Here is a 6,000-nt window from a genome sequence, read left to right as displayed (position 1 = left end):
TGGATACTAGACATGAAGAAGAGGATAACCAGGCTACAATCCACAACTCCTGGAAAGCTAGGTACAAGGAGGACCCTAAAATAGACATGCATGGATGCCCCTGGGAAGGCAAAATAGATAAGATCTCCTGAGTAAATTCAAAACAAGGAGCAGGAAGGGGAAAGAAGAACATGAGGGAACCAGATGGTTGAGTTGGGGAAGGGACAGAGAAAGAGCGCAAAGAAAGAGATATCTTGACAGAGGGAGCCATTGTGGGGTTATGGAGAAACCTGGTGCTAGGGAAATTCTCAGGAATCCACAAGGATGACCCCAGATAAGACTCATTCCCTCTGGAGGAATGCCTTGCTCAACCTCGATGTATGGTGGAGGGACTTTTGGGTTCTTGAATTGCAGGGTTGGTTGTATGTGGGTCTTGTTGGAACATGGGATGTACTCACTCATATTTGGTTTCTAGCCATAAATAAAGGACATTGAGCCTATAATTTGGGTTCTTAGAGAAGCTAAATAAGAAGGAGAACCCAAAGAAAAACATATAGGCATCCTCCTGAATATTAACCTTTATCAGGCAATGAAAGGAGACAGAGACAGAGACCTACATTGGAGCACCGGACTGAAATCTCAAGGTCCAAATCAGGAGCACCAGGAGAGAGAGCACGAGCAAGGAACTCAGGACCGCGAGGGGTGCACCCACACACTGAGACAGTGGGGATGTCCTATCGGGAACTCACCAAGGCCAGCTGGCCTGGGTCTGAAAAGGCCTGGGTTAAAACCGGTCTCGCTGAACATAGCGGACAATGAGGACTACTGAGACCCCAAGAACAATGGCAATGGGTTTTTGATCCTACTGCACCTATTGGTTTTGTGGGAGCCTAGGCAGTTTGGATGCTCACCTTACTAGACCTGGATGGAGGTGGGTGGTCCTTGGACTTCCCACAGGGCAGGGAACCCTGATTGCTCTTTGGGCTGACGAGGGAGGGGGACTTGATTGGGGGAGGGGGATGGAAAGGGGAGGCGGCGGTGGGGAAGAGACAGAAATCGTTAATTAATTAATAAAGAAATAAATAAATTAAAAAAGAATTATCTCTTTAGTTCTGTACTACATTATTAAATTGGATTATTTGTTCTTTTGATGACCAAAAAAAAAAAAAGAAATATAGGGAGCAGGTGTCTTTCTTTTCTCCACCTTCAGCTCCTTTTGAGTTCTCTCATCAGAAAACTAGCAAGTAACAGTTTTAAATGGGCCTACATGACTTCAATATTGTATGTTGCCATAAAATTTCATTAATTACAAAATTAGTTAAAATATTTAGTAAGCTCAACAAAACTCATTTCAGATGTTCCTGGAAAGTCAAGGTGGGTGAGAAAGGCCAGGTTTCTTTCCTGGATCACTGCAAGGAACTCATGGGTAATTACATAGATGCCCTGTTCTCATCCCAGATGCAGGATGTGCCAGAAGGTGACTCTGGGAAAGAGTTACTTTGCCAGGACATTCCCAGGCCACGGCAAGAAAAGAGTCTTAGGCGGGGGGGTTGCCATCAAGTTAGATGACCTTTTATCTTTCTATTTAAAAGCTTTTTTTTCACTTTATATACCAACCACACAGTTCCTCTTCCCTCTCCTCTTCATGCACCCCCACCTTCCCCCCAACCCAACTCCCCTATCCATTCCTCATAAGGGGTAAGGCTTCCTGTGGAGGAGGCAATAAAGTCCGTCATATCAAGTTCAGGTAGGACCAAGTCCCTCCACCATTGACTGAGGAACTTGAGGTTCAGTGAGAGACACTGTCTCAAAAAATAAGGTTCAGAGCAATTGAGGAAGACGCCTGTGGTCCCCACAGGCACTGATATATCTCTCTTCTATCACATGGTAATGCTACAGCTTACCAAATTTACAGCCGAAAGAAGTTTTTGTCATAAATATTTAAGTACAGGCTTTTGTGTGAACACATTTTTTTTTTATTACTCAGTCTAGGGTAACTGTCCCAGCATGTGAATGCATGATCATCAGCAGCGTACGTTCCACTTTTACGGCGATTCCCAAACTGTTTCCCAAAGTGGCCACACCGTTTTCACCCCTGCCAGCTGTGTGTGAGCCCCACATCACCACAGACACCTGACGTTGTCACTTGTGGTGTGGCTTCTGCTCAGTGTGCACTGCATCTTGATCTCAGAATTTGCGTATTTCTGACAGCTGATAATGTTAGGTCATTTTTCATGCTTTTTCTTGGCATCTACGCATCCCTCTGGTGACATATCCTTTCTTTTGGCTCACCATTTGAGGCAGTGTCTCTCCATGTTAGTATTCATGCATCTGTACTGGCCTGACCATGGGGTATACTGTAGTGTATTTCATTTGTATTTTAATAAATAAAGCTTGCCTGAGATCAGAGAGTTAAAGAGCCCCACTGGTCAGCCTTAGGGACCAGGCAATGGTGATACACACCTTTAATCCCAGTAGCCACAGTAGTTTGCCAAAAAATGGGGCGGCAGTAGTGTACCCCTTTAATCCAGGCCCTAGAGAGCAATGTAAGATAGGGAGAGACAGCTCTCAGACACAGTCTCATTCTGAGGACTCCTGGAGGCAGAATCGCCATTTCAGACAGAGATAGAGGTAAGAGTCAGTAGCTGGCTGTTTTTATTTTCTACTCTGCAGGTTGAACTCCAATATCTGTCTCTGAGTTTTTATTAATTGTACTACAGTGTTCATCCTCAGTAGTGCCACTAAGAGCATGTCCTGTGCATGTTCACTATGTTCCCTCTTGAAAGGTCGCTGCCTACTTCCCATCTCTCCCTCCTTCTGTCTCTGTCTCTCTCTCCTCCCTCTTTCCTCTCCTACCACTCATGTCCTCAGAGGCCAGTCTTCCCTCCCTCCTTCCCCTGCTCACTTTCCCCCTTTAAATAAAAAGACCCTTCACCTGAGTTCTCTCACATGGCTTCTTTCTCTTGCGTGCTGCCTTTTTTCTCAATTACAACACTCTGTGTACCTTGTCTATACTGGAGCTCACTACATAGAGCAGGCTGGGCTCAAACTCCTGGAGAATTATTGCCTTCTATCTCCCAAGTGCTGGGATTAAAGGCGTGCACCATCATGGCCAGGCCTTGCTCATTCTTTTATGTGTTCTTAAGCCTCGGTTTTGAGAATTTTTTTATATACCATGACTAGAGGCTCTTTGTATGATTTGTCACTATTCCTTAGTCTCTATATACTTGATCTTTGTAAACTCTGAACAGTGTATTTTGTAGGTCAAATGCTTTTTAACTTTGAGGAAGACACGCATTTATTTTTTTTAACAGATTGCTTTGGGTAGCTTGTCTTTAAAACTACTTGTCTAACTCCAGGTCATGATGGTTATTCTGGGTTTTTTATTGATTTTATTAAACTATACATTTTTCTCTGCTCCCCTCCCTTCCTCCCACTTCCACTTCAACCCTCTCCCATGGTTCCCATGCTCCCAATTTACTCAGGAGATCTTGTCTTTTTCTACTTCCCATGTAGACTAGGTCCATGTATCTTAGGGTCCTCATTGTTGCCTAGATTCTCTTAGGTTGTGATTTGTAGGCTGGTTTTCTTTGCTTTATGTCTAAAAGCCACCTATGAGTGAGAACATATGATAATTGTCTTTCTGGGTTTGGGTTACCTCACTCAATATGATGTTTTCTAGCTCCATCCATTTGCCTGCACATTTTAAGATGTCATTTTTTCTGCTGTGTAGTACTCCATTGTGTAAACGTACCACATTTTCCTTATTTATTCTTCAGTCGATGGGGCATTTAGGTTGTTTCCAGGTTCTGGCTATGACAAACAATGTGGTTATTAACACAGTTGAGTACATGTCCTTGTGGTACCATTGAACATCCTTTGAATATATACCCAAAAGTGGTATTGTTGGGTCTTGAGGAAGGTTGTTCCCTAATTTTCTGAGAGATTGCCACACTGATATCCAAAAGGGGTTGCACTCCCACCAGCAATGCAGAAGTGTTCCCTTCCCCACAACCTCTCCAGCATAAGTTGTCATCAGTGTTTTTGATCTTGGCCATTCTTACAGGTATAAGATGTAATCTCCGGGTTGTTTTGATTTACATTTCTCTAATGGCTAAGGATGTTGAACATTTCTTTAAATGTCTTTTATCCATTTTAGATTCTTCTATTGAGAGTTCTCTGTTTAGGTCTGTACTCCATTTTTTATTAAATTATTTGTTCTATTTATGACCAATTTCTTGAGTTTTTTGTGTATTTTGGAGATCAGACCTCTGTCTCATGTGGGGTTGGTGAAGATCTTTTCCCATTCTGTAGACTACTATTGTGTTTTGTTGACCATGTCTTTTGGTTTACAGAGAAGCTTTTCAGTTTCAGGAGGTCCCATTTATTAGTTGCTTCTCTCAGTGTCTGTGCTACTGGGGATATATTTAGGAAGTGGTCTCCTATGCTAATGCATTCAAGTATACTTCCCACTTTTTCTTCTATGAAGTTCAATGTGACTGGCTTTATGTTTAATCCATTTGGATTTGAGTTTTGTGCATGGCTATAGATAAGGATCTATTTTCATTCTTCTACATGTTGATATGCCAGCATCATTTGTTAAATATGCTTGGTATTTTATTTTATTTTTTGCTTTTTTGTCAAAAATCAGGTTTATGGATGTGTAGATTAATATCTGTGTCTTCTATTCGGTTCCATTGGTCCTCCTGTCTGTTTTTATACCAATACCAGGCTGTTTTCGGATTGGGAAGCCTCCAGAAGTTCCTTTATTGTACAGGATTGTTTTGACTATCCCAGAGTTTTTTGCTTTTCCATATTAAGTTGAGTACCATTCTTTTGACGTCTGTGAAGAATTTTTCTGGGATTTTGATGGGGATTGCATTGAATCTGTAGATTGCTTTTGGTAAGATTGCCATTTTTACTATGTTAATTCTACCTACCCAAGAGCATGGGAGATCTTTCCACTTTCTGGTATCTTCAATTTCTTTCTTCAAAGATGTAAAGTTTTTGTCATGCAAGTCTTCCACTTGTTTGACAAGTATAATTACTCTGAGATATTTTATGCTATTTGTGGCTATTGTGAAGGGTCATGTTTCTCTGATTTCTTTCTCAGCCCATTTATTATCTGTGTAAAGGAGGGCTACTGATTTATTTGAGTTAATCTTGTACCCTGCTACATTACTGAACGTGTTTATGAGTTGTAGAAATTTCTTGGTAGAATTTTTGGGGTCCGTTATGTAAACCATCATATCATATCATATTATATCTTGACTTCTTATTTTCCAATTTGTGTCCCCTTGATCTCCTTTTGTTGTCTTATTGCTCTAACTAGGTCCTCAAGAACTATATTGAATAGATATGGAGAGAGATGATAACCTTGCCTTGTTGCTGATTTCAGTAGGACCGCCGTGAGTTTCTCTCCATTTAATTTGATGTTGGCTGTTGGCTTGTTGTATATTGCCTTTATAATATGTTTAGGTTTGTTCCTTGTACCTCTGTTCTCTCCAAGACCTTTATCATGAAGGGATGTTGTATTTTGTCAAAAATTTTTTCAGCATCTATTGGGATGATCATGTGGTTTTTATTTTCCAGTTTGTTTATATGGTGGATTATGTTGACAGATTTTCGTATGTTGAACCATCACTGCATCTCTGGGATAAAGACAACTTGATCATGGTGGATGGTGGTTCTGATGTGTTCTTGGATTCGATTTGCCAGTATTTTACTTAGTATTTTTTTTGCATCAATGTTCATGAGTGAGATTGGTCTGTAATTCTCTTTCTTAATAATGCCTTTCTGTGGTTTGGGTATCAGGGTAAATGTAGCCTCATAAAAAGGGTTTGGCAATGTTCCTTCTGTTTCTGTTGTGTGGAACAATTTGAGGAGTATTGGTATTGGATCTTCTTTGAAAATCATGTAGAATTCTGAGCTGAAACCATTTGGTCCTGTGCTTTTTTTTGGTTGGGAGACTTTTGATGATTGTTTCTATTTCTTTAGCAGCTATAAATTTGTTTAACTTTC

Source organism: Alexandromys fortis, unplaced genomic scaffold (genome assembly GCF_014885135.2).
Source record: "Alexandromys fortis isolate MF-2015 unplaced genomic scaffold, M_Fortis_MF-2015_v1.1 scaffold_79, whole genome shotgun sequence".
NCBI lineage: Eukaryota > Metazoa > Chordata > Mammalia > Rodentia > Cricetidae > Alexandromys > Alexandromys fortis.
The sequence above is the reverse complement of the archived record's forward strand: the minus strand, read 5'-3'. Positions refer to the sequence as shown.